Here is a 27,998-nt window from a genome sequence, read left to right as displayed (position 1 = left end):
TTAAAACTCAGTGAAACAAAGTTTGTGAATCCCCAAGTGGGAAGCCTACCAATTCAATGTCATATGACAGAGGGGAGGATAAGTATGATTTGTTGATATTTAAATATATTTGTGCAATTGAAGCTTTGACTGTTAAGTTATATTTGAAAGAGTACAGAGTGGTATGAAATATGCTGCTTTGTCTGTGGTTTTGGTTTTAGTATTAAGTATAAATGTTTGGCTATTAAAAAACCAAACAACAAAAAAAGAACTGGCATTCATCACTCACCTATCCCTAAAACCAAATATGAGACTTTAAGGTTTAGGGATTAATATATTTTTAAAAAATGTTTTGTAACAAGGTTTAGATGAAAACACATCACTGTACTGCTGGAGATATTTAAACGTGTGAATTCCTCAGATGCAAATAAAATGGTTATTCAAATAGTCTGCAGGAATAGGAAGAGTTGTTGGCTTTGGAATAATTCACTCTGAATCAAGAGCCTAGAATTTAAAAGGCAAGAAGCTTCTTTCCTCAGTAGCCCAGGTCAATAAGGAGAAAGGGAGGACTTTCTAGAAACTTCTTTGCACCTTTCTAGAGCCAGGCTTGTTGGGGTTGGGGAGAGTGGAATCATTTCTTTAAACTTTTGTCCTTGAGCCTACAGCCTCACCTTACAGTATCTCATGGTAGTCCAGACTTTGTATAGTGGATAATGAACAGATTGTGCTTATGTAGCATATAAAACCTGCCATTGCAAGAGGATCTCCGCTGTACATATTTCATATAAGAAAATCCCATACACTCATTGCAGTAGGTGTGGGACCCAAGCTGATGCACATCTCATTCTGGTTCTTTCTATTTGGGTTTTAGCCAAAATCACCCCCTACATCATGGCTTGAATCCAAAGCAGGCCCCCTCTAGAATTCCAGGAATGCAGCAATAGGGGTTGCTCCTTAAGCCTCCTGGTTGCCTCCCTCCCCAGGGTTCAAATTACAGTGGCGCCCTATTCTTCCTCCTTAATGCTTAGTTCCTCCTGTACCTCTTCTTTTCTCTCTTTTCAAAGCATGGGTATTTTACTTTTCTAGCCCCAGGCCATGTATGAACTGCCCCTCCCCCACCTCCAGCCTGTCTCCAGGTCCCCACAAACCTGGGACCTCTTTACTCTCTTTCCTGTTGATATGACCTGTCTCCAGTATCTTCTTTCACATTTGAATGCTGTAAAGAATATATGATTTTTTCCCCTCCCTACAAGAGAAGCAGCTCTCTACCCGTTAAAGTTTTGTGATTAGAGGGAGAAGGCACTATTGAAAACAACCTTATATTTTAGCTTTTTTCATGTTGGAAGAATCTTTTTATTTGGTGAGACATTCTTTCCCAGTTTGTCAGCACCCCATTTCTAATACATAAACAAAATAAATTTTGATTTTATATATTTGTTGAAATTTTTTGTGTTTTGTTAGAGAAAACGGATCCAAAATACCAACAGGCTTATATCAACATTATATCTTGGCAAAAATTCAATATCAGTTGTTTTGAGTTATGCTGGTTATCTAATAAAGCAGAACACAAAATGTTGCCTAAATTAACCTGTCAAGCTGAAAACGTTTTGTCTCTGTGATGTCACAGAGAGTTGCTTTATTCAGCTTTGGGAGATACAATGGTCAAATCACAATTCAGTTTTCTAATGTAACTGCTCGAACATGTGTTTCTACACAGTTTATACATAGAATATGTACCTTCTTTATATGGAAAAGCACAAACCTGAGGTCTCTGTAACTAATATCAGGAGTATATACCACAAGGGCATATTTGGTAAGAAAAAAATTAATGAAATTGTGTCTTATTTAATGTTAGTTTAAATCAACTTTTTGATGAGTGATTTAAGTGAGAGAGAGCCTAAGACAGAAGGGGACAGTGAGCTCATGCCATGGTCACAGGGTGGTGGCTCTCAGATAAGGTGTCTGCTTTGGTTCGTCTAGACAGTGTTATGTCCAGATTAATCACGGGGAGCTTCCTTCAGTAATCACGAGGGGTTCCAGGCCACCGCGTGTCTGCAGCAGGACAGGGGACAGGAACTAGCAAGGCTGTGTTCTTCAGCCTTCATAAAAGAGCACTCACTGTAAGCAGCATGGACTCTGGCATCTCTTGAGCTTGGCTACTAAAGAAGTCCTGAAATCCTCTGGGTTGTGTTCTCCTGGATATTATGGCTCTTTGTTTCTGTATTAAAGGTTTCTGACATAAAATAATAGGTTGGGTCATTTATTCAGTTATTTGTAGTCAAACTGAAATATAAGAGCATCGTAGACCAAAGGGCCAGAGCTGATCACCGCTCTGTCTTGCCCCAAGCAAGGCTGTGCGTGTATCACCCCCTAAACACACACACATGCATGCGGCACACACCTGTGCACAGAAAAGAACCGTGCCTTAGTTGAGGTCTGATCCTTACTGTCTTTCTTACTGCCCTAATTCTTCCCCCAGCCATAAAGAAAGACTCCAACACCAGTACCAACAACAAATTTCAATTGTCAACTGGTACCCTAGTTTTATGTACCAGAATTAAGCTACAGCACGATCACTGGGGAGAAAACTTCTAACCAACATAAGTATGACTGAAAGCTCACACCTAGGCCTCAACCTACCTCCATATGTTGATGGCTTTGTTTCAGAAACTTACGGTGATACATATTTATAAGTCAGTGGATCATTTTTGCAGAATCTTCATAATTTTGCAGGGAAACCAAGGGCAAAACACATACACTATTTAAGCTAGAAAAATCTTCTACCCTGAAAAGAATTTTCAAAGATCGTCTAAATATAACTTATTACCAAATTCTGTAATCTGGGAAGCACATGTTGCCAATCATATACAGCTACATCTAGAGGCAGAAAACAAAATTAAAAAGCCAGCATGTTTTTATGAAAACTAAGAGAATATTATGTTGTCATAATGAAACTTAGATCAAATCGACATAGTAGGAGGAGAGAACATTTTAATTTATGATTGTGAAATGAACGAACACAATTGTGAGATCCAACCCATTCATCAGCATCACTCGTGGTCTATATTTATCATAGCTTATAAGACAATATCATTAGTAAAAAAGTCTGTGAATTTATCAAAACTCCTAAGTTATGCAAGTAAATCTTAATAAACAGCAACTCCCTGGAATTATCTGTGCCTGCTGGAACATGGCAATATAGAATCTGAGTGGTGCTGTGCCGTGTTCCTAAAGTGAAGGGTGATGTGTGCCCATTGAGAAGAGGGAGAAGTAATGGCCCCCGTGTGAAGAAACTCAGGAAACCAGTGTGCTGGGGAGAAACCAACCTTGGAGATGGGTCTAAGGACTCATTGGTAAAGCAGCTAAGAAGTGTCACAGTTTGCCTCCCTTACAGATCACTCACCTTGACCTGGTCTAACATACACCACACACTGATGTATGTTACTGAATGCCTTCTTTAGGTCAGAGATGACTGCCACTGTAATCCTTACAACTGGGGAATTATTATCCCATTTTACAGGTGAGGAAACCATGACTGAGAGCAGTTAAGCACCTTGCACAAAGTCACATAGCAGGGAAGTGGGTGAGTACAGATTCTAACCGCTCCTTACTAGAAGGGCCCTAGCAAATCTTTAGAAGGTGCACAACTATGACATAGATTGGGTAGGCCAAATGTGGAGAAAATGAGCTGCCCCGATACAAGTAAAAGCTGTTCCTGTCGACTTAATTGCAGCAATCACAGCAGCATTAGGGGTGGAGGGGTGAGAAAGGGGGATTGTAAGAATGCCTGGGAAACCCGATTCCAGACAATGCAGAGCTATGGCAGGCTGGGCAATGAGAGCGCTAACCTGCATGCAGAGCGTACAAGATTCAATCCAGCAAAAGTTTACTGAGATTACACACAAAGCAGTGTGCCAGTGACTTGTCCAGAGATGCAGGAGGTCTCCTACCCCTCAGGCATTTATAGTTTAATGGAGAAAAGTGCTCTCATTGGAGGTCTTAACAAGGCACTGTAGAAGGACAGGGCACAAGAGAGTAAACTTGAACTCAGGGGTTTGGAGAAGCACAGTTGAGTGTGTGGCTTTGCAGTTGGACTTTGAAGAATAGAGAGAGTTTTGACCAGGGATGAGGGGGCTGGGGAGGAAGATGGCAATGAGTGAAAAGGGCATCCATCTGGGCACAAAGGTCAGCACAAAGGTACAAGGTGGGAGCGTCCTGAGGATTGGGCTGGACGTGATCAACCAGATTGACCCATCTTATAGAGAAATTGAAACATGGTAAAAAGAAATTTGAACTTTACTCAGCCATGGAGAGCCACAGAAGTTTCCCGAGGGACTTAATGATGTCTAGAGGTGTGTGTGAAGATGCTAATTCCGATATCTTTGTCAAGGATAAAGAGAAATGCTTTTGAAAAACAGTTTATACAAGAGAGAGGGGAGCAGCGTGTGGTGGTACAAGCCTGTAATCCCAGAGACTCAGGAGGCTGAAGCAGGAGGATCAGAGTTCAAGGCCAACATGGGCAACTTATCGAGATCCTCAGCAACTTAGCAAGACCCTGTCTTTAAATAAAAAATCAAAAGGACTGGGGATGTACTCAGTGGCTAAATGCCTCTGAGTTCAATCCCTGGTACAAAAAAAAAAGAAAGGAAGGAAGGAAGGAAGGAAGGAAGGAAGGAAGGAAGGAAGGAAGGAAGGAAAGAAAAGAAAAGAAAAGAAAAGAGAGGTGAGGGAACTTCAGGCAGGTCAGTGGCAGGGAAAAAGGAACACACACACTGAAGAGGTGGCACCAGGGACAAAAGAGACATGTGAAGAAACAGGGATGGGCTCTGGGTGTTCCTCAGAAAAGATGTGGAGCGTCTGCCAAGGGGCAAGGTGATGCCATTTGCAGGCAGACTTCAGTGGACAGCCAGTCCTCATGGTGCGTGGAGAGGGGAGGAATGACTGCTGGCCCCTCTGTCTCAGCCTCGATGCACATGAAGGGAGGGGGGAGTTATTAGCGGAATTGTGTCTGGGAAGGACACATATATTTGGTATCCTACATCATATATTTGGTGGGTTTATGTCTATCTAGAGGTGTTTGTGCACTGGGTAGTTTCTGTGAACACCACTGGCCAATAAAATCAAAATAATTATTTTAATTACAATATATAGACTACATGTATTGAAATTACCTTTCAGAGAAAAGATGGCTTCTGTTGACTCCAAGTATCCATTCTCATTCTAATTTAGAATTTTAACTCCATCCTTGTGTAACCCTGGAGGCAAAATGAAATCATGCCATTATGTCATGACTGTTAACGGTATGTCCTGTTCTAATGCAATATGAGCCTATGTATTAGAACATCATTATATTTTGTGATCATTTGATCTGAAGTTGGCTGGAATTATCTTTGTAAGAAGCCTTACTAACTAATAGTGGACCCTGGTTCGGGCCCTAGCTTGCTTCAGATGGGCATTGTGATCTTGAGCAAATCACTGCATGACTACCTTGTAGGGTTCTTTTCTGAAAACTGAAGGAGTTGGTGCTAGTAGGTCACTAGGTCTCTATCACTTGCAATCTACTAAATGCCCATTCCTGCCCCATCCCCATCTGTGGAATTTAGTATCTACCCCAAACCAAGTGCAGTTCCAAATTTTTGCTATTACCATTTCAGAATATGCCTGTAATGAAATCTCTCAGCCTAGGGGGCCCCACCCAACACCCCTGACGACCAGATTTGGTAGGGATGTCAGTGCTGGCATGGGAGACAGGCGAACCGGGAGCTCTGGTCGGGTGTTATCAGAGCTGTTCGTCCACCTGGCAGACAGACACTAAATCAGTGCTTGTCTCTGCAGCCTCAGAATCCAGCAGGGACACCGAATGCAACTCTTTGCATCTTGATCTGTCTGGTTTGTGAAGTTTTGAAGTCTGGAGAAATTGCAATGCTGGCAGCAAGGTGTGATGTAATTTATGGATACAGTTTTCCTACATTCACAAGCCGAAAGCAGGTCTGTGTGCAGAGAGGCATAGGAAGAAGAGATGTTAGAAAAGGACCAAAGGCGCCGGAGGAGTGGCTGGCAAAAAGTGGGGTTCCAGCCTTGTCGCCTTTGAGGTTAAGTAACAAAATGCCCCTCGGTAGATCACGGGACCCGAGTCTATGTTGATTGCTTGAATCTATTTCACGTATGTTATTTATTTATAATCAGACTAGACCAGACCACACCCGTGTCATTAACCCTTAATTCACTTTAAATTGTCACCGGCATGAATCTTGTGGCATTTTGTTGTACATTAAAAACATGAGTGAGGTTAATCATGAAAAAAAGGGTTTAGTTGTAGGAAACAAGAGTGCAATAATTGCATTTCCACGAGGGGAAAAATCTGATGAAATTACACAGACTTAATTCATTACTGAAAAAAAGAACATTGCTATAAAACTTTTCATTTGCGTGTCTCTTTTAGAGAATTTAGCTATTGAGAAAAAACAAGTTAGCAAACAACACTGCAGGCTCTTTCTTTCTCTTTCTCCATTTGAAAAAACAAAACCAAAAATAAACAGCTATTTTTTTTTTACTTATTTTTGGGTGATAATGTGATACAGTTGTTTGAAATTTGACTCCCCCTTGCTTTCATATCACAACACAACAAAAACAGAAACTCTTGGCTCCTAAAGCCAGACTGTGAGCTCCCACAAGCAAGATGAATTGCTAATGGTGTTGGTCCTTGAAAACATCTACTGAAGATGTGATTTAAACAAGACTTCCTTTAAGGGAACCACTTTTTCAAAGCTATTCAAGGGACTCTGTGGGGCAGGGGTGGGAGAGAGGAAGAAGCAAAATCAAATGAAGATACCATAGAAAATCTCTTAATTATTATTTTAAAACAACATTGGTGGGAATGTAAATTAGTACAGCCATTATGGAAAACAGGATGGAGGGTCCTCAAAACATTAAAAATAGAACTACCATATGATCCGGCAATTCCCTTTCTGGGTATATATCCAAAGGATATGAAGTCAGTATCTCAGAGAGACATCTGCACACCCATGTTTGCGGCAGCACTATTTCACAATAGCCAAGAAATGGAATCAATTGAAGTGTCCATCGACAAATGGATTTAAAAATCTGGTATGCATACACACACACACACACACACACACACACACACACACACACAGAGATTATACAGAAGTTTTTAAAATGAAGGTTTTTAATATTTGCAAAGATTTGGGTGAACTTGGAGGACATCATACTAAGTGACGTTAAGTCAGGCACAGAAAAACAGATGCCGCGTGATCTCATTTATATGAGGCATCGAAAAAACTTGAACCCATAGAAGCAAAGAGTAGACTGGTGGTTGAAAGGGCCTGGGAGCAGGAAAAAATGTTGCAGTGTTGGCCAAAGGGTAAAAATTCAGTTTTACAGGATACATTAATCCTGGAGGTCTAACAGAGGACGTGGTAACTGTAACCAATAATACTGAATTGTATAATTGAAAATTGCTAAGAGGGTAGATCTTAACAGTTTCAACTACGCACACCAAAAAGTGGTAACTATGTGAGGTCATGGCTATGTTCATTAGCTTGATTGTGGTTGTCATTTTCAATGTTATACATTTATCAAAATAGCATGCTGTACACCTCAACATGTACAGTTTTTATTGGTCAAAAATACTTCACGAAAGCTGGAGAAAAAATAAATACTAGAAAGCATAGAAATAAAATAAAATTTAAAAAAAAAGATCCTCAGCAACAACCTAGGAAAGCTGAAGCATTGAGAATAAGTATTCGAGAGAGAAAGCACTATTTTTTCTAAGAAAGGAGCAACCATATTTGATATGATGGATGTATGATTTTACCAAGGAAGAGAAGCAGATCAGGCACTGAAGGGCCTATTAACAAGATATTGCCAAAATATCTCTAGCTTGCTGAATTTTAAACTTAGTATTGTTTGCCAAACATATGTTTATTGCTTAAATCTATTTCACGTATGTTATTTATTTATAACTTTAAAGATAATTTAATATGTAAAACCATCTCTGTTGAAATGTGGGTATTCATTTCCAAGCATCATTTATTGCACTTACAGCTGATGGATTGCTGCAAGTCAGAACTAATACACTTGTAAGGATTAATAGAATATCGGTCCAAAAAAAAAAAGAAAGAAAAAGAAAAAGGTGTCTTTATGGTTGCCATGTAACTGCATCTGCCTGGAAGGCTGAGTTCCCTGAGAAGTCTGCTGCGCTGTGTGTCCTGCCACAGAAGGGGAAGGGGTGGTGGGCAGCCCAGGACAGCCGTAAACGGATGATCAGTACCTTCTGATGGAGTGGCAATGGGCAGCCGTATGTGGTGGTGCAGGACTTCCGCAGCTGGCAAAGCAGAGATCTTACACTGAACAGGGTCACACTCTTGTGGAAATGCCCATGCTGTAGATAGGGCCGGGATGCTCAGGGAACCTGGCTTTGCTGAAACGAAACAGGCACAAGATTCAAGCAGATGATCACTGTATGCCTTGGGGTTTATTTTCTCCCAGCAGAGTGTCCTGCGTTCCCTGTTCTTACAAAGTGTTGTTAGGGCAAAGAGGTTTTAGGAAAAAACATCGTGGGCAGCCCACCAGATTCCCGCGGCAGTGGGGAAGAATGCAGTGGGTTTGGCTCCCCACCCCCTCGAGACTGCTCCCGCTAGGAAGCTGAGGTCCCTGCTGCACATGCTTTGAAGCCAGGGGTGGAGGAAGCCACGTGGTTCCTATTCCTCTTTCAGTGGAGGTAGAAATAGGAGAGCCCAAGAGCCGGCGGGGTCAGCTTCTCACCCTCTTCCTGGGAGATGGTGGAGCACAAGGGCGGGAGCATCTGCCTCCTGATTAATGGAGGATGACATCACCACTGCGCAGCCTGGTTCCTGGCTGCTCCTGCTCCACCGTCATCTGCATTTCCAGCTGAGGGAAGAGGCACGTCTTTGCCAGCCTCTCCTTCCCGGCTTCCTGTCCTTCATTTCCTCCTCCTGAGTGACCCTCAGCAGACCTCATGGTCATACCCGCTCAGCCGCATGCACCCAGGCACACACTCAGGCACACCTCACACACTCAAGTCATACAATCGCACGTGCAAATCACACACACAAACACATAGTCACATGCACGTGTGTTTACATCCTGACACATTCACACACACCGTCATACATGTATTCACACACACTCACATTCACACATACAGTCGCATGTTCACACACTCACATGTCCACAAACTCAGGCACACATGCTCACCCACACTCGCCTTTTTCAGGGTTCTCTACTCCCCGCTGTGCTTGTTTTCAAACAAAGCCCAGGCTGACCTCAGGAAGTAGAAGGGCACTCTGGGTCAAGAGCTTGCCTGTTACTGTAATCACTCATTAGACCTGAAGTTTGATTGGCCAAATTGGATTAAATAAATATTCAGCAGGCAGAGGCTGTCCTGACTGAGAACATCAAAGGCGTGTGACACACTCCACCCTGTCGCTGGCACTGGGCCGAGCAGTGAGCGCAACCGCTTCCAGCTCTCTCCACTTCAAGGCCCTGGGCACCCCAGGGAAAGGCCCTTCAGTGGTTCGGCCTCAGTGAAGAAACAGAAGCATTTAAGGCCACGCACATGCTCCAGAAGGGAGGCTCCTGAGTGTGCCGAGTGGGCTGTGTCCCCCCCTGGCCCCTAGGTATCCCCTCCCAGAGCCCTACTCCCTGCTCCTGTTGGGGTGTGGGGAGTTGTAGCCGGTCCCTGGCAGCAAGCTCCAGAGTAAGCAGTGAGCACTGAGTCTCTTCATCTCAGAGGACAAAGAGGTTCACGCTCCCCAATGCTATGGGCTGGGCCTGCCCAGAAAAAGCCAACCAGGAGGTCTCCAGGGACAAACTGCTCCCTCCTGGGGGTCACCTGGTCATTCTGTCATCTGTCTTAGCCGTGTGTGGAGAGGTCTGTCTCTGTGTGCTCCTTCCTTCCTCCCTCCGCTCTCCCTCCCTCCCACCCTTAGCTCCTCCCTCCTTCCTTCCTCCTAGCCTTCTTCTTTTCTTTCTTTCTCACCATCTCAGTTTCCTCGCAGTCATTTCCTCCTACACAGACCTCCACACAAGGCTCATCTCTTCCACGTCCCTGACTTTTAGGTTCTGCTGCCACTGCTAAAGGCATCCATTTCCCTAGGTTTGCAGAGAAATTTCAAAGAGTCAGAAGAGGGACTTTGATGACATTTTCTACTAATAAAGATTTATCAGTTATCTATGCTTATTTGGAATTTTCAGTGGTTCCAGCAAAGACAGGATTGGAAGACAGTGTCTATTTGTACTGAAATAATTGATCTGTGAGGTGGGTATTTAAAGCCCCTAACAAGCTGTTCTGAGCTCCCCTCGAGCACTTTAGAAATGCTCGTTTATATGTAAACAATCAATATACTAATTACAAATAAGCCTTATCTATTTATTAAAGCACTTAACTGACTCCTGGTCCCTATTAACTAAGCAACATTTGGTCAACCTTAGCTTGAGGTTCTGCCTAATCTTGAGATCAATGGACCTAAATTTCTCTTAAAGTATTTTATAATTTTTTCTCACTTAATGACATCCTTCCAATTCCACTTAGTCTGAATTAGAAGGAGAAATTTAAAAAAAAAAAATCCAAGATAACAAAAACTTATCAGCCAGGGAGGAACTAAAGTGTACACCAAGCAAGAAAAATCTGAGACTAGGATAAAGTTTGTGTCCCACTGTAAGAAATAAGAAGCAAGTACTTCTTATTTACCTATTTTTCTCACCTAAATATGGGCAAAGAAAGTCAGGCAAAAAACTATTCAGAGTATTATGCAAGTCATGAAATTATTCTAAATTTCTTTTCAAGACTTCTCTTTCCTCTTGAGAAAGTGATCCCAGAACTGGGTGACTAAAGGGGAGACGAGGTAAAGAGAGGTAGGCAGAGGGGGTGAGGCTCTGGATAGAGAGGAGTATTCAGTAGGCCCACTCTAGTGTCAGGAGCTCTAGTCGAGTAGAAAAACAGTAGAGGAGACCTGCAGACACGTTCCAGAGCATGAGACAGCCTATGAAAGCATAAAACCCCAGTTAGGTGGGATTTAAAGAGCACGAGGGTGTTTTGATAAATGTCGCCATTCTAGCCAGGAGAAGGGAAGGAGAAAAGGCCGAGGGAACCCGGTGTTCTAGCAGCGTTTGAAACATGTTGGTTGATTTTCGTGTAAGACCCATAGATGGCTGGGGCCGCGCATCTCTCAAGCCGTGAAGGGTTAGGGAAGGATGAACTGGGTAGCCAGAGGAGGGGGACCAAAGAGAAAGAGCGCCCAGGCACAGCATCGAAGCCCTGTGGCCGCTGGGTCTGCAACTTGGTTGAAGACTCTGCTGTCACCCTCTGGAGACTCTTTGTCATTTTGGGGATGGAGCGTTTTCACTGAGCACGGCTCTTTGCAAACCGGGTCCTGCTGAAAGCAAAGGTTCCTTTACAACAGCTAGGGACATGAGAGCCAGAGCCTGGGTCCTCCCAGGAGAAAGAAGAGAGCAGCTCATTCTTCTCTCCTGCATCTTTTACCTCTTTTTTAGAAAACTAAAATATGTGATCGTTAGCTGCTCTCTGACCCCTGGCAGTTCTCACAGCCTGCTGGCCCAGGTTTGAGGTTCCTCCAGCAATTGGCATGGGCTTCAGTTCCTTAATTGGAAACTTAAAAAAAATCATGGGCTCAGTTGGTAACATGATAACGTAATTCATCAATAAATAAGCATAAATGTCCAGGGTCGCATTTCTCCCCACTTACATGTAAGATAAAGGGACTAAGAAGAGGGTGCTGGATGCAGGGGCAGTGGGCACCAAGGGGAGGGGCCGGAGCAGGACACAGCCGACCACACTGCTTGCTGCCTAGTTTTTTGCCTGTTTTTCGGTGTGTGTTTCAGAGCTTGTAACTGACCCTTTATACCTGCCAATGCTGCTCCCTTTAATTTATAAGGATTTTTTTTTTTTTTAATGTGGCATCTTTGTCATGAGGGACTGGATTCCTGGAGGAACTGCTGCCTGATATCTGTGAGGGTGCTGACCCCCAGGAGCAGGGTGTCAGCACCTCCTCCCTATCTTCCCATCCTCCACCACCTTCGCTTTGCGATGCCCATGCAAAGCTCTGGCAGTGAACAGCTCTCGCAGTCACCAAGACTCTTTGTACAGATTGTGACCCTCTCTTTTAATGTGACTCTTTTGACTTCACTGGAGTAAGAAAAAAGTCATCAGCCTCCGTCTTGCACATGGTACTTTCATGTCCTGAAGAGCATAATTAAATTTCCTTTTCATTTTCTTTTCTGAAGATTCAAATTACCTCTATTTCACTCAGAAGAAAGTCTGGTGTAGGAACTGTTTTAGAAGCTTTGTTCTGTGAGAGCTTTGTGGGTAGGAGACTCTTGGTCCAAAGTAAAACTTGAAGTCGGCTCACCTGACAGAAGAGAGGAAGGAGTAGGGTGCCACCATGGGTGCTACCCACTCCCACTTGGGCGCCTTGGCTTGGGCAAGGCTGGGAATCCTTATAACCAGGCTTCCTTATAACCATGGGGTCTACAGCTTCAGACTCTTCCTGACATAACTTGCTTCCCACTCCCCTTCCAGGCTTCTGGCTGCCTGTGACATAGTTACGAAACGGATGAACAAATCTAGCACTTTTCTCTCATACCCGATAAGAATGTCATAAACAGAGATGGTAACAACAGCAGTCAACTTGTAGCTGCTTCTTGAACTTGAAAGATAGCTATTTTCCCCAAAATGCACTCTAGGCCTGTACATTATGCACTAATAAGTGTTGTCATGATTGTATTGACGTCAGAGTATTTGAGTTTAAGCTGTTCCCTGGGAATAAGCGATTCCATCTGAAGGGTGACACAGCATTACTAGAGTAGCTCTGAAAGTCTCATCCCAACCTCAGTGTTCTAAAACTCCCTGGAGACTAGAGTTATATGGCTCTGTTTTAATATCCTCCAAGTTGTAATGGATAAAATGTGGGCAATTTCTAGTTTAGAGAGTGCTAACTACCTAACTTCAAAGAAAATGCCGCCGAGTGGCGATTATCAGCGGCAGTGGCTAACCACCACTGTGGGTAAATTAAATTTCATTACTATCTAGGAATTTCTGTTGCATTTTAGTGTAGTTTTCTACCCTACAAGAGCTTTAGCATTGCTGCTAAAAGGTGAGGGTATTTTTTGGTATAAAGTCTGACTTTTCTCTCCTTTCTTTCCTTCATAACAAAGCCCTGAAAGGGTCACCAGGGAAGTGGTTTATCCCAGATCTGCACTTGGGGGGCTGTCAGATGCTTTCCCACCCTCTTATCTCCTAGTTTTTCACTCTGGCAGTTTTTAACATACCCCTGGAATCCTGAAGTTACCATCATTCTTCCCTTGCCAACATCAAGTTGTTGGTAAGTGTCATTGATTCTGCTTAGATATATATACCCCCCCCCTCCTCTCCATTCCTGTGTTCCCTCTCCCAATTTGGACCCTCTCTGATCCCCTAAACTATATCACTTTCTCCTCCAAAGATCTTCCCTGTCCATCAAATGCCCCTCCATACTGGATCCTGCCATGTCACCCCAGGCAGGTCATTTCTTTACTCATAAACTCAGGGGCTCTTTATGGCACCCCCAAAGAAGCCCAAATTCTACCAGAATCTGCTGCCTCTGGAGCTCTGTGCACCAGCCCTGGGCATGCTCCCTTCAGGGACCCTGTTCCCTACCCATAGGCAGATTTTCTGTCTCTTTTGCTTGCCTCACCTGTATTTTGTTCCCCTCTATGCCTTTGTTCATGCTATCTTCTTTCCAGGAATGCTGTCCCCAAATCTTTTCAAGATCCAAATAACTGTACACCCTCAAAGACCCACAGCTCTGCCTGGAGCGCCTCCATCTTCCCTCAATAGGAATGTGTTTCTCCCTCCTCTGTCCACAGCAATTTGTTTGTTTCTCCTAAGACTTCTTACTCTCTGTATTATTTGTATGGTCCATAAACCACCTGGGGGCAGGACTTAAAATTCATCTGTGTTCTACACAGAGTCTTCCCAGAGTACAGGGCCTTAAACATGGAATATGCCAAATTAATATTCACTAAATTAATCATCCCATTTCAAAACTAATCAGTGAATGGTGTGTTGATCAGCTTTCTGTCACTGTGACAAAATACTTGAGATAATCAACTTATAAGGAGGAAAGGTTTATTTTGGCTCACAGTTTCAGAGGTTTTGGTCCATGGTTGGTTGGCTCTATTGCTTGTTGGACCTGTAGTGATGTAGCACATCATGGTGGGAGCATGGGGCAAAGGTAACTGCTTATCCCATGGCAACTGAGAGGCAAAGAGAACGAGGAAAGGCCTGGGGTCCCCATATTCCCTTCAAAGGCACGCCCCAATGGCCTAGCTTATTTCTACTCTACCTTGTCTTCTAAAGTTTCCATCACCTCCCAATAGCACCATGGACTGGGGACCAAGTCTTCAACACTTAGACCTTTGGGGGATTAAAACTGTGGCTTTGGAACTGATTGTTATTATATTAATACTGTAACAAGGAACATGGATGGGTGGGTTCTTTGTCTCACGAATTGGAAGGATGAAATCCACAGATAGAAGCATGAGAGCAAAGTGACAGGATTTGTTAGAGTAACAGAAAGAAAGCAGAGCTCTCTAAAAGGGAGGGGTCCCAAGACACAGTTACCGACAGGTGCCTGCGCTCTTGGGGGTTTTATGGGCTTGATTTGTCTCTATTGGAGATTGGTGGGATGACGTGTAAATACAGGATTCAGAAAGGGATCCATCAACTCTCTCTATTTTGTCTTCTTCAGCAAATCCAGAGAAAAGTGATTTCTAAACCTTTATTAGCACAAGGTGGGGGTGAGGGTTTGTTGATAAAAAAGGAAGTGCTTGGGGTAGGGGTGGATTTTGTGAATAGCCATTACTTGGGCTAGGGGTAGAGGTAACTAAGGAAGAGCTGTTGCAGTTAAAGCTGTCAGGGACAATGACCAGCTGTCCTAGCTAAGGAGAAGCCATTACGGCCGGAGCTGTCAGGGGCAGCTACAGGATGTTCTCTAGACTCGATGCCTCCCTCTGAGATGGGATGGTATCATTCCCTCCTTCCCTTCTCTGTCTGCCTGAGGGCGGTCTACTTTCCTGCCCCTTACTTCTTCTGAGAAAGAGTCTTGCTATGTTGCCCTGGATTCCAGTAATCTACCTTCCTTAGTCACCTGGAAGCTCATTATTAAATGTAACTAACTTATAAATTAAAAGGAGGCTGTCCCAGACATCAATATAGAAAAGGGAAGGCTCAAATGAACCTGTGATATTATATGAAATATTTATATATATATATATACACACACACACACACATGTATTCCAAGAGATACAGAAATGTGGCTCTGTGTTCACAGGTCGGTTAGCATCCATACGTACACTACCCAGCAATGTCTACCGAAGCCTAGAAGTGATGGAGCCCAGTGACTCCGCCAGGTGCTCAGTATCAGTAAGCTCACACAGAACTCAGGTCTTGTTTTTAACAGTGTTCTCTAATGTCAGGAACCAAGCCACCATGGAGAAGCAGCTGATTGTAGGGCTCAAGCAGAAAAGGAACAAAAATGAACCTGGAACATCTTACAGTGCCAATACATAAGGAAATGTCCCCTGCAAAGACACAGGATTGTTAGAGCACAGGAATCAATATAAATCTGTTCCTGGTATCCAAAACCAGTACAATTTGAAGAGCTAAATAAAGAATGCTAGCTTTGAATCTTAACCCATAGTATAAAACAAACATCCAGAAGCCCATTCTGATATAAATAATTTAAAATAAGGGAGAAGAGACAACTGTATCTTAAGTAAAACTCCAAGTGATAGACATGGAAAGCAAGTGGGTGACAGAATCATCATTAGGCAAACACTACAGGAGTAATCGTTGCAGACAAGATGCACAGTCAGATGCCAGAATTGGCCAGTGATGGTGTAAGGAGAAACAGTTCTCCATAGTCTCACCATGTCTCCGGGAAGATATTTATTTGCTGCAAAGAGAAAGATAGTAACTTTACAGCAGAGAAACCAGCACACACCAACCTCACCAAGTGAGCCAGGGAACGCGCCCAACAGAAACACATATCGACATCATGAACCCATTGATATGATGCACAGAGAAGAACACAACGTCATGTTCATGGTATCCTTGCTGAAAATGCACAATTTCACTCCAGTCATGAAAAAACATGGGGGGAACCCAAATTGAGGGACATCCTATAAAATCGTTTTGATGAGTTCTCTTCCAAAATGTCAAGGCCAAGTCAGTTAAGAAAGGGCTGAGCAGACTAGAGTTGTGGCTCAGTGGTAGAGCGGTTGCCTAGCACGTGTGAGGCCCTGGGTTCAATTCTCAGCACCACATAGAAAAACAAACAAATAGAATAAAGTTATTATGTCCAACTACAACTGAAAATTTTTTTTTAAAAAAAAAGAAAGGGCTGAGCACTGTTAGGGACGGGAAGGGCCGGTGCAGATGGACAGGCTCCTGAAACAGAAAAACGACAGGGGAAAAAAGGGTTGAAATTCAAATGAGGTCTTTAGTTTAATTAATAACATTGTATGAATGTTAATCTCCTGTTCTTGATAATTATACTGTGGTCATGCAAGATGCTGGCATTGAGGGAAGTGGTGTAAAGGAAAAGAAGAGCTTTGGACTGTTTTTTAACGTTACTGTAAAAATTGTTTTAAAAATTGTTTGAAAGGGAGGCTGTTGGTAATAGTCCAGGTATTTTTTAACCAAAGAAGATCTTTTAAAGAAAACCAAGCAAATGTCCCTTTTTATTCTATTTCTTCTCACCATTCCTTTCCATGTCTGACTCTTGTTTCCATTCGTTTCCAGTTATAAGGGGATGGCGCTATGTAAAAAGCCTTTTCCTTGGGGGTCAGAATAAAACCATGTCTTTCTCTGAATACGGCTGTTGGGTTTTCTGACTGAGCTGGCTCTGTCTCAGTGTTCCCTTGGAGCCTAGTGCAGCCCACAGCCCATTCTCCTTTCCCTGGACGGTCCCCATCACCTGGGAAGTTCTCTGGGAAGGACCAGGGACCCCTTCATTGCCTGCGTGCCTGTCCATTCTCCTCTCAGGCTTGCATTTTGACTCTGCCAGGTGCTCAGGGGTCCCCCCAAGGACTCCATCCTTCCTTTACCTGCATGTATACTTCTTTCCAATAAGCCAGTCAGCCTACTTTTAAAATGTTTTATTTTGAAAATATTCAAATATACAGATAAATAGAAAATAATAAAGCCTTTGTCAACTTGGCCTTAACCAGCTAGGTACGTAAACTGTTCATCCATGGCAGGCAGGAAGGAAAGACCCCAGTTCCCTTCATTCTTCATCCTGACTTTATACTCTGGGTTTGGAACCAATGCCTTGCTTTTGGGCTGCTCTGTCTTATCAAGAGTACAAAGACCCACTGAAGGTCCTCTCTCCAAGTCCTTTGCACAAGATTGAGGTCATTTCGGGGGTGTTTTGTGAAAAGGGAACCTCTTTAAGTGTTTTGCCAAAGAGCCCATGGTTTAATTTATGCTTTTACTATAATGTCAAAATCACTATTGCTCTAAAGGTCTAATTCTTCCAAAGGAAGCTGAAATCGTGTTTCACTGATTAGACCTCTGCGTTACTAAACACCGAAGGAAAAAGCTTAATGAAAGGTCACAGAACCACAGCTCTACCAGGTGTTAATCTGGGTTTTTCCATCATCAGTAACGCAGATTTAGGAATTTCAGATTTTATTCTTAACAAAGCGATTCTAGCGATTTTTTGATCCTCAGGAATTGAGGACCTGAATGGATACTGAAATGAGATCATAGTAACTCTTCCCAGAGAAGGCGCGAGATGAATGATAAAATGCCAGTTTCCTAAGGGGCAGAAAGAGTTATCTGTGTCCATGTTAGATATTGGAGTGCAAAGCCACACACCTCTTTGGGAGAAGGACCAGTGGGAGGTAAGCAATGGAACATTTGGCGTCTCATTCAGTATCACTAGCCAGAGGATGAAACTCCACTTCAGTGTGCCTGACTTCAGTGATTTTAATAATCACCTAACAGTTTTACAATAGGATATGATTTTTGTCTCATGCTAGACAGAGGAATAGAATACCATTTCTCAATTCAGGACAACAGGTTGCAAGGTATTTACGTGGCGAGGGAAAAAAATATTTTTATAGCCAAATATAATTATATTTTATTTTTTAAAAATGGAGAGACTTATCCTACAAAGTATCTCAAGTAGCTAGGATCACAGTCACTAAGATTTTAAGTTAATTATATAGCACATGCATTTCAGATTAATAATATTCAAAGAATATCAATAAGAGTAGTTAATAATGAGAAATATACAAATTGGATATTCGTTCTATCATAGGAGCAACATTAACACAACTGGGCTCTGAGTTAATATCTGACGCCCAAAGAAACCCCCATCTAGAGTTTTTCATTTGAATATTTAGCATTCTTGCATTTGTCTGCAGTTATTTATTTATATGTAAGAGGCTTTGAGATCTTGTAAATAAGAACCAATTGTTCTTGTTTTGGCGACCCCAAGGGTAGCACTGAGAAGCCGCCTGTCTGCTTTCTTGGTTTCACACCACAGAGCAGCCAGGAAAGTGACCTTCTCTATTCCACCATCTTGAAACTCCCCAGAGAGGGAAAATTTCATGTGTTACAAATGAGAAAAAGGAAAAAAAGGTTTCACATAAACAATATGAAAGATGGGTTTTTTTGTATATTTTAAATTAAAATAGCTCTTCACGGACATACCAAAAAGCAGTCAAAAGAAGAGGAATACCCTGTCCCTGTGTAGTTACTTGTGCTTTGATATTAATAAATATACTTGCTTTTACCACAGTTCCCCATCACTGGAGCAGAATTCCTTACTTGACAGTCCAGCTGCTACCTCTGGATTAGAATAACTGGAGGACCACAGGGGGTTTGTGAGTTTCTACATCTGGGTAGAGAAAAAGAGAGCAAGTTGAAGAAGTCTGGGGTCAGGACCACTATTTTTATTCCATGGTGACATGTCCTACCCAAGGAAAAAGAAAGAAACTAAAATGTGCTCTTTCTGTTTGGTGGAGATGGGAAAGTACATGCATTATTGAGAAGCAGGACCAGCAGGCCCATAAGATTCCATATTCTGGAAATACAGCCTGATACCATCTCAAAACAGGGCCAGAAGTGAGCCTCACAAATTACATCGTTCTTTCATCTTTTGCAAGCTTCTGTTCCTTCATCATAAAGGTAGCTGGTAATCAAATAACTGGCCTTTTTTTTTTTCCTCCACAAAGAAACATCAGACCTATAACCAACCAATACAGAGTCATGAGTTATCAAAAAAAGTTAATGATCTACTTCCTAATAAACCAAAAGAGCATCCGAGTGTTTTTAGACAAAGGTTTTTATAAAACCTTTCATAACAAAGGTTTAATATCTTCAGAAATTGTTTTGGCACTTTTATTAAAAGGCGTGGTCTTAGTGTATATGTATGCATGTACCTACAAATGTGTATGTGGGGGGGTGTTATATTTTAAAGGAAGCCTTACCAGTGTGTCTTTATACACACACGTGTGCACATACACACACTAAGGCTAAACATATATTAAGATATATATCTGTGAGTGTATCCACATGTGTGTGTGCATATGACAAGTAGAATACTCCACTCTCCAATGTGCAGACAGCAAAGCATTTATTATAATTTTCACAAGGGATTTTGTAGTGCATGTACTATATTTCCAGGCCTGAGATGAGGCTGTTCCATGAACTAAGTCAGGAAACCAAGGAGAACACATCAACATACTATTTGTTGCTTATGTAAATGGGTTATACCTCACCCAACGTCAACACTTACAGGCACCAGAGATGACTGTACTCTGTGAGTCGCTGTGGCTGTTTGCATTTAGTGCCAAGGGGAGCTAATGGGGTGGTGCCCCCAAGGGCAGTCAATATTGTTATGCTGCCGGCCTGGTGGCCCCCTCCACCTGGAGCCTGGACAGAGGGAACTGGAGTTTTGTTCAAGGCTGATGCCAGGAATAATAAAGAGGCAGGTGTAGGGTACAAAACCAGGCCCTCTAGGTCCCATGGCCTCACTCAGAGTGTGCTGGTCCACAGGCCCATGGTCAGGCTTGTGGTCTGGATGCTGTTCATTGTGTCACGTAGCCCTCTGGAGTCCTATCATGGCAGAGTTCCCCCATCTCTGGGGTTACCTGGGATTTAGGACCCCAGGCACTCTGGTCCCAACCCTTTGAAGTCATACCTTTGTCCTTACATCCATTGGTCGGGAGCTGCTGCTGGCTGCCTCTGACAGCAGCCATCCAGCTCCATGTTGGCTGTGTCTCCTGTGCCAGCAACCTTGGGGAACAGACAGGAATTTGGCAAAATTCCTGGTAAATGGATGGCACCCAGTGAGCATTGTGGGTAGCATCTCTCAGTGTTGCCAGACACATACATTGCTGCTTTCTCGCTCTTCCTCGGGAAAGGAGGGCCATTTTGGAGCAGATTGTTCAATAAGAAAAGAAGGAGATGTAAAAGAAAGCTAAGGCCCCCATCTCTTTATAGCCAGAGCCTCAAAACAGAAGAAAGGATTCACTTTTCCAAAACTTTTGCTTCGCGGGTGAGAAATAAATATAAATCTTGCGTCTCTTCCCCTGATCTTTCAGACTTGGCTAAGGTAGAAATCCAATCCATGGCCTTGTGCACTGGTATCATGAGCTGGAGGTGAGGGACCCTCGCATCTCTCTGGGCAGGCCTGCCTTCTTCCACCTGCCTGCATGCTAGCCTGCTATCATTTTTCTCTCTTTTCATTGCCTTTGATATGGTAATGATCTTGGACAAGAAAAGCTTTATTTTTTTTATTTGAGTGCTTAAGGAATTAAAGGTGAGGGAGAAGGCAGAGGGGGCTCAGAGAGATGGCAGTTTGTCATTAAAAAATAAATAAGTGTACCCCCTGGAATTACAAGCAAGCCGGCAGAAGGCGGAGGACAGGCGCGAGAGACAGTCTTACTAACAGGCTGGCTTAGAGCCCTCTTAAAACGTGCGCTTGCTCTCCCTCGCGCGTGGATTGATTTCCCTCTGCCCTCCACAGACCTGGCTGCAGTTAAGCCTTGTGTCCTCCACGTGATGCTGAGCCGAATCAGATTTTCCTTTTAGTTGTTCGATCAAATTTTCCTTCCTAGAGCTTAGAAGGCACACTTGGGACCCTATCGTAATTGCCTCCCCACACTGAACTGCTGATACCTTTATTGGATTGGCATAGGGTTTCAGAGGACTGTGTTTAACATGCAGTGAGCCGCAGCAATGCAAACAGCTCCAGTGTTTAAACAAGCATCCATTAGGCCAGGAAACAAGGCGGTGCCAGCCCATTTGGTGCTCTGTAGTGCTGGCAGCTCGAGGTGAGCAGGGCAGCTGGGGCGCTGGAGCAGGAGAGGGCGGGCTCTGGGGGAAGTGCAGGCATCATGGTGTCAGAGATGCAGCCGCTTCTCTTTGGATTTGCAGAAGAGGGGGTGGAAGGGGGAGGGGGGGAGATGTGTTGTGGCTGGGGACATGTGCAAACCTCATTAATATCTCATTATGTTAGAATTGCAATCTCCCCGCAGATCTGCGTTAACATTGGCTATGCCAGAGGACAGGCTTTGGGAAGGCAGCCCCTCCCCTTTTCTTGCAAGCCCCAGCAAGCTCCCCAAGCTTGTTATGCCTGAGGGACCCGTGGTGTTGAATTTGTGAGAGAGGGCCCTGAGCAAGCCTCGCAGGAGCGATGGTGAGCTGCTCAGGAGAAGGAGAGAGACCAAAAACTACAGTTTGTAAATGCAAAGTGATCAACTCTCTGATGCACCAGGCAGCAAGGGAGGAGAAAGAGAGTTGACCAGCAGCTGGGAAAGGAAAATGGTGTGGCTTTCACACCAGCCATCCTGGAACCTGGATGTGAGGGGCAATGTGAGGGACCAGTTCCACATTCAGATCTAGATTTCTCAGAGGATGTGTCACTGATGCACTGAATCTCCCTGGGGCTCCTGGAGGTCCCTTGGGATCAGGTAAAGAGGACAGAGGGGTGACTGTGGATAAAGAGGAGGGGGAGGGCAGGGGATCCGCCCCTGGGATTAGGAGAACTGTGTTCTCACTGTTTCCACCTGCCCATGTTGGTGAGTGGCACAAGAGAAGATTCTAGAGCAGACAGAAGGTGTATGCCAGGGCCTTCCTCTCTTTAGGTCTATCTACTGGAGTCTAAACTAATCTAGTCTTCACCCCAGGGCTTAAATCCTCACAGTCTGCAGCTCTGTAACCACTGGCTGAGTTGGACTTCTGTGCCCAGGTAGCAATTCCAGGGCCTCTAGCACAGAATCAGACTCATGGGTGGGCAGTTGGAGCCACGTTCTGAGGAAATGGCAGTGTCCCTGCAGACAGCTAATTCTGCTCTGCTAAAGGATCAGATATTTCTGTCTGGCCTGAACAAATACGTACACTTCATCCATTAATGGGAAGTGAGTGGTGGCCACTTCAGCCAATGATTGCACAACAGGATATACCAAAGCACAACACGATATACCAAAGCACAACACTATGTGGGTTTTGTGTGATAAAGACCCTTTAAAGTAATCCGTGTTGACGTTCTTTGAGAATGTCCCATTGGTGCCTTTTTGTTCTGGGGGAGTCCTTATTTCTACCGTAGAATTTTGTTTCTGTGACCCTCTGGCATTCGGGTCCCATTTCTAGCACAGATGCACAGACGCACCACGCAGACTATGGAGGGGCCACCCACCTGTGCTCAGCCAGCGACTGGGATCATCAGCAAATGAAGGAGCACGGGCACTTGATGTATATCATGTAAAACGTCAAGGCCAGTTTTCAGGGACAGTTTGTGAAGACCTTCATGGTTACACTTTGTTCTGACTTAACACAACATTCCATTAAAATATGGATTATTCATTAACTCACAGAAAGGCGAAAAAAGTTGATGTCATCGTTGAAAGCTATGATCCTTTTGGGGAAAAAAAAAAAACTCAAGTCATAGTGGTCCTTATTTTTTCTTTTTTACATACAACAATGCTTGTGATGAACATTTAAAACTAAGTGAATTTGATAATCACAACCACATTTATTTAGATTAGAAAAAATAGTTATATAAATACTGCCAAGAATCAAACTTAACAAGGATTTTGTTGTTTTTGTTTTTACAGTATAGACTCTATGGTAAAAATAGTAAAATGCAGCCCTGTGTGTATTAAAATCTGTTTTTCTTTTGATTCTACAACTCAGTTCAGTTACTGTCATTTCATTGCCACACATTAGAAAAATATTTGTTTGCATATTGGTTTTTGCCAAGCTCAATTCCACCAAAAAAATAAGTGAGGAATCAATAGTTATAAGTAGTAAACTAGACCTTAAGGCTTAACTCCATGTCCGACTGCAGCACGTCCCATGCTGGGACACACCACATCTGCACGGTCTTGGCCAGCTCTTCCCTGTGTCCCTTTCAATGGCATGAGCAGGACGCACACATAGATTGTGTTCTCTGGATTTTCATTTTCCAAACACTCTCATCTGCAGTTCCGTTGCTTTCTTTTCTAGGAAAGAGAAAGTGAGAGTTAAGCTGCATCCAAACTTTCTACATAACAAAAAGTGATGGCATTCAAATTTCCCATTTGAAGAGAAGGATAGTGAAACGGCCTAAGTACAGTTCAGAATAAAATGGGATTTAACGTGCAGTTAGAAAGGAAAAGCGAATTTCTAGCTCCTTCAGGCTTTTACCGTGAATAAAGGTCTAAGGGGAGATATCAGAAAATAGAGAATGAGACGGGACTCGGAGAGATCCTTCACCCCCTCCTGTCCCCCTTCTCCTGTCTCAACCATCCCATATGGCAGCTCTATTTTTAAAGATACCCAGAGAAGGAGTCTCTCCCACCTCCTCAGTAACCCATCCCAGCATCTCTTGCTCCTCATTGCCAGAATATTTTTCCTGAGAGTCCTCAGAGAAAAAAAGACACACTCTCCTAGATTTGAGGACCTTTAGTGTCCTCTAGGATTTTGCACCATTGTGAACTGGGGGAAACTCAGAGACATGGGCCATGTCTTTCTCTCACCAGTAAAAAAGACTGTTTTCATGGATCTTTGGCTTTGAATTATGTTTGTGAGTTTCTTGGGAGTCAACCCAAAATTCTCTCAAGGGCCTGTAGGATGGACAGAGCTCTCACAGGTAAAAGGATGAAGAACCAGTCACACACGGGCCCAAAGCTCACTATCAATACTGGACATTCTTGTGTGTGCAATCTCTCATTCACTCATTCGTTCATTCAGAAGTGCTTACTGGCCACTAGTCCTGTGCTTGGCCCTCCACTGGATGCCAGAGAGACACGTTGGTGGAGACAGGCCAGGTCCTTATCTTCAGACTCAGGGAAGATAATACCAAGAAAAGAATGAGAAGCAAGAAGATTATCCACTGTGATAAGCAGCATGAAGAAATAAAACAGGGGCCTGGGGCTGTGGCTCATCAGTAGAGCTCTTACCTCGAATGTGTGAGGCACTGGGTTCGATTCTCAGCACCGCATATAAATAAGTAAATAAAATAAAGGTCCATCAACAACTAAACAAAAAAAAAAAGAAAGAAAGAAAAAAGAAAAGAAATAAAACAGAAAGATGCGATGCCACAGCACAGGTGGGGAGGTGCAGCTGTCCCCACAGAGTGGCTTGGACAGTCTTTCTGGGGAGGGATGTGGGCTGAAACCCAAAGGATGTCAATCGGCCCCACCTGAGCCCAGAGAAGCACATTTCTCAAATGGAGAATCTCAGGTGCAAGTGCAGAGGAGAAAAAGAGTCAGGGGAGGAACCAGTGGGGGGCTAGAGCATAATGGTGCCTGGAGACCCCAGGCCACCCAGCACCCTCTAGGCCATGGCGATGAGTTTGATTTAAATGGGAATCTATGGAGGGTTTTAGGCAGAAAGACACAAGCCGATTAGAGTTTTTCCAAGATTACTCTGGATGTTCATGGAAAATCGAATGAAAGGGGAGGAGGGAAAAAAGGTCAGTAGTGCTAAAGTCCAGGGCAGGGAGGGGAATGGGGTGAACTTTGGTGGGTGCAGAGCAAGCTAGAGGCCTGCCAGGTAGGAGGCCTGGTATTGGCTATCCGAAGCACCATGCTGTACACAGGTGCACTCCCTTTTAAGGATACAAAATATGTAAAAATCATTCCCTTAATAAAGCAATTTGACTCAGGTATCTATTCTACAAAGTAAAGGAAGACATGTTTGGGCTTTAACTATAAATTTTAATAAGAGATATAAAATCTTAATAGAGAGATCATGGAATTAGAAGGAATCCTAGAGGTCATTTTCTCCTACCTTCTACTCGATAAAGGTTCCCCTTTTAAAATCTCTGACGGATGAACATGCAGCCTTAGTAGGAAAACTTCAAGGAACAGGAAGCTCATTAGCCTCACAAGGCAGCCCTTTCTATTTTGAATCTCTCTAATCGGTTTTTAAAAGTTCCTCCTTATACAGAGGCTGAATTCTTTTTCCGTATTACTTGCGGCCATTGATCTTGGTTCCATATTCTGGAGCTGCACAGTTTAAATCGAATTCTCCTCCTATGGAGCAGTCATCAACTATTGAAAGAGGAGCTCAGGCGTGCCTGCACCTCTACTCTTCCAGACCTTTCTGCAGCCACATGTCCTTAGCTCCTTCACATCTTTCTCCCCTGACCTGTTTGCAGGGTCTTCTTTACCTTTTGGTGCACAGGTAGAATGCCTGGTAAGAATCAAAACTGCAGAAACAAACCCAGCCTCCTAGGTGCCGTCAGTGCAGAACATACATGTGTCTCTCCATTAATGCAACCTAGAATCGCTAGGGCACTTGGCTTTGAACTCAAAGGAAACCAAAGCTGCTTTTAAGACAGGTTTTCCTGTCTTAAAGGCAAAACTTTACAATCGGACCCACCAAATCTTAGTTGCTACGGCTAACCTATAGGAGAGTGGTTCTTAAACTTAGGGAAAGTCACGGACCACACTGAGAGTCTGATGAAAGTCCGAAAGGAGAGGAGCTCTGGATCTTCCCTTCTGAAAAACACACATCCCTATAAAATTCTCTGTAACAGAGGCTGGAGTTGCGGCTCAGTGGTAGAGCAGTCGCCAAGCACGAATGAGCCCTGGGTTTGATAGTCAGCACCACATAAAAATAAATAAAATAAAGGTATTGTGTCCAACGACAACTAAAAAATAAATATTTTTTTAAAAATTCTACATAACATTTTTTTCAGAATTCTCAGAGCTCTTAAAAATTCATATTCATGTAATCCTCCAGTTTAAGAAGCCAGCCACATCGATATTGTGGAACCCTGGTTCTGTCATGTACAACTGCACATCTTCCTGATCTGTATATTTTATGATATACTTGTAGAGGGGAATTTAAAAATCTGTATAGGCTACTATCAAATTACTAAATGGAAGAGGAAAGTTATAAAAAGTCTTTAAGTGCCATTGGTAGTTACATTTGCTTCTAGGACCTTGTATCATCCTTACAACCATCTTCTCCACTAGATCAGATTAGCCACAACTTACTGAAATAGCTTTCTGTCACTGTGACAAAATGCCTGAGGAAAAAAAATCAATTTAGAGGGAAGATTTACTTGGGCTCACTGTTGCAGAGATTTTTTAGCTGGCCATCATTTTGGCCTGTGGCAAGGCAGAACATCATGGCAGGGAGTACACTTACCTCTTGATGGCCAGGAAGCAAAAAGAGAGAGGAAGTGACCAGGATCCCAGTATTCCTTCAGGGCACACCTCCCACAATGACCTAACTTCCTTCCACTAGACCTCACCCCCTAAAGACACCACCATCTCCCATAGTGTGACAATCTGGGGAAAAGCCTTCAGAACATGGCTTTTGGGAGACATTTAATACCCAAACCATAATAGTAGTCAAACAAAATTAAAAGATATTAATGAAAAATTTAGGAAGCCCCATGTGACACGGTGAGAGTTGGTGGCCTTCCTCACTTTTAAAGGCTAAGGTTAACTAGAACGTGGCATTGCAGATGCTTATGGGTAAGTTGGGTTTCCTGGGAAATGTGTGCTTGTGTTGGTGTCGCTGCTGCAATGTCCCTGGAAAGTGGTCATCGGTGTGATACGTCATTACTGGGGCTCACGTGGGTGCCATGCCATCATCACCAATGTCATTTTCTTCAGTTTGGGGCTGGGGTGGGATTAGTGGACAATTTGTACTAGACTTAACAACTCAAACAGCTGTAAAACAGTTTTGAGAACATGAGAAAGAACTTCAGCCCTTATAGGAAATCCACTTTCAGAGAGGATTTCCTTCTGTGCCAAGTGGCCTCTGATGGGGACAGCAGTTCAGAGGAGCCTTTCCTCAGTTCCTTTCACTGAGGATCCTTCTTTCTACGAAGTAGCTCAGGAATGAGAAATGTGTTCCACTCACAGGTGGAAAGGCCTGCAATGGGGGAAACACGGACTTTGGAATTCAAATCTCAACTGCCTCCCTCTAGCTGGGTGACCTTGGGCAATTTATTTAATTTCTTTGAGCCCCAGTTTCCTCTTTGGCATAAGTGATGTTCTTTAACCTACCTCACATGTTAATGTGGAAACTAAGAGGATCTTGGATTTGCCTGGCATGTAACCGATGCACAGGAAAGGGGAAGAAAAAATGGTTGTCTGTTGCTTGGTGATAATTTTGAGAGGAGCCAGAATTGTTGGGGACAGCCTGAGTGACAGTCGATTTGGCCCCACTCCACTCTCAGGCTTACTGTGTTTTGACCTGGATTGCAGGACATGTCAGCACAGCTAAGCTACCATCCAAGGTACATTCATCCCAGAGGAATGAATTCCTGTCCCCATCCCCACCCCTCGTCACCCTAAGATTTTGCTTAAGGTGAACAAGATGCCAGGATGTGTTCAGGGTGAACCCTAGGCTCCATGTAAGGTGCCACGTCACCAAGGGGGTTCAGAGAATATCCCAAATGCTGCGTGGCTCACAGCTTCAAAAGGGGCACTGGATATTTTGGTACATTGAACTCC

The 27,998-nt window shown here is 43.5% G+C and overlaps 1 protein-coding gene and 1 long non-coding RNA gene across 3 annotated transcripts in view; one reads left to right on the top strand and one right to left on the bottom strand.

The window, feature by feature from the left end:
* Positions 1-27,998, top strand: part of Maml3 (mastermind like transcriptional coactivator 3) — a 394,119-nt gene that overhangs the window by 186,857 nt on the left and 179,264 nt on the right. The gene's annotated exons all lie outside the window — the stretch shown is intronic.
* LOC125619352 lies at positions 1,076-9,346 on the bottom strand. Its single transcript, XR_007350853.1, has 4 exons — positions 8,767-9,346; positions 8,273-8,422; positions 5,151-5,234; positions 1,076-2,212 (listed from the first exon to the last, which is right to left on the bottom strand). It is a non-coding gene; the product is annotated as an uncharacterized LOC125619352 (long non-coding RNA).

The sequence above is a fragment of the Marmota marmota genome, unplaced genomic scaffold, assembly GCF_001458135.2.
Source record: "Marmota marmota marmota unplaced genomic scaffold, marMar, whole genome shotgun sequence".
In the NCBI taxonomy this organism is placed as follows: domain Eukaryota; kingdom Metazoa; phylum Chordata; class Mammalia; order Rodentia; family Sciuridae; genus Marmota; species Marmota marmota.
The sequence above is the reverse complement of the archived record's forward strand: the minus strand, read 5'-3'. Positions and strand labels throughout refer to the sequence as shown.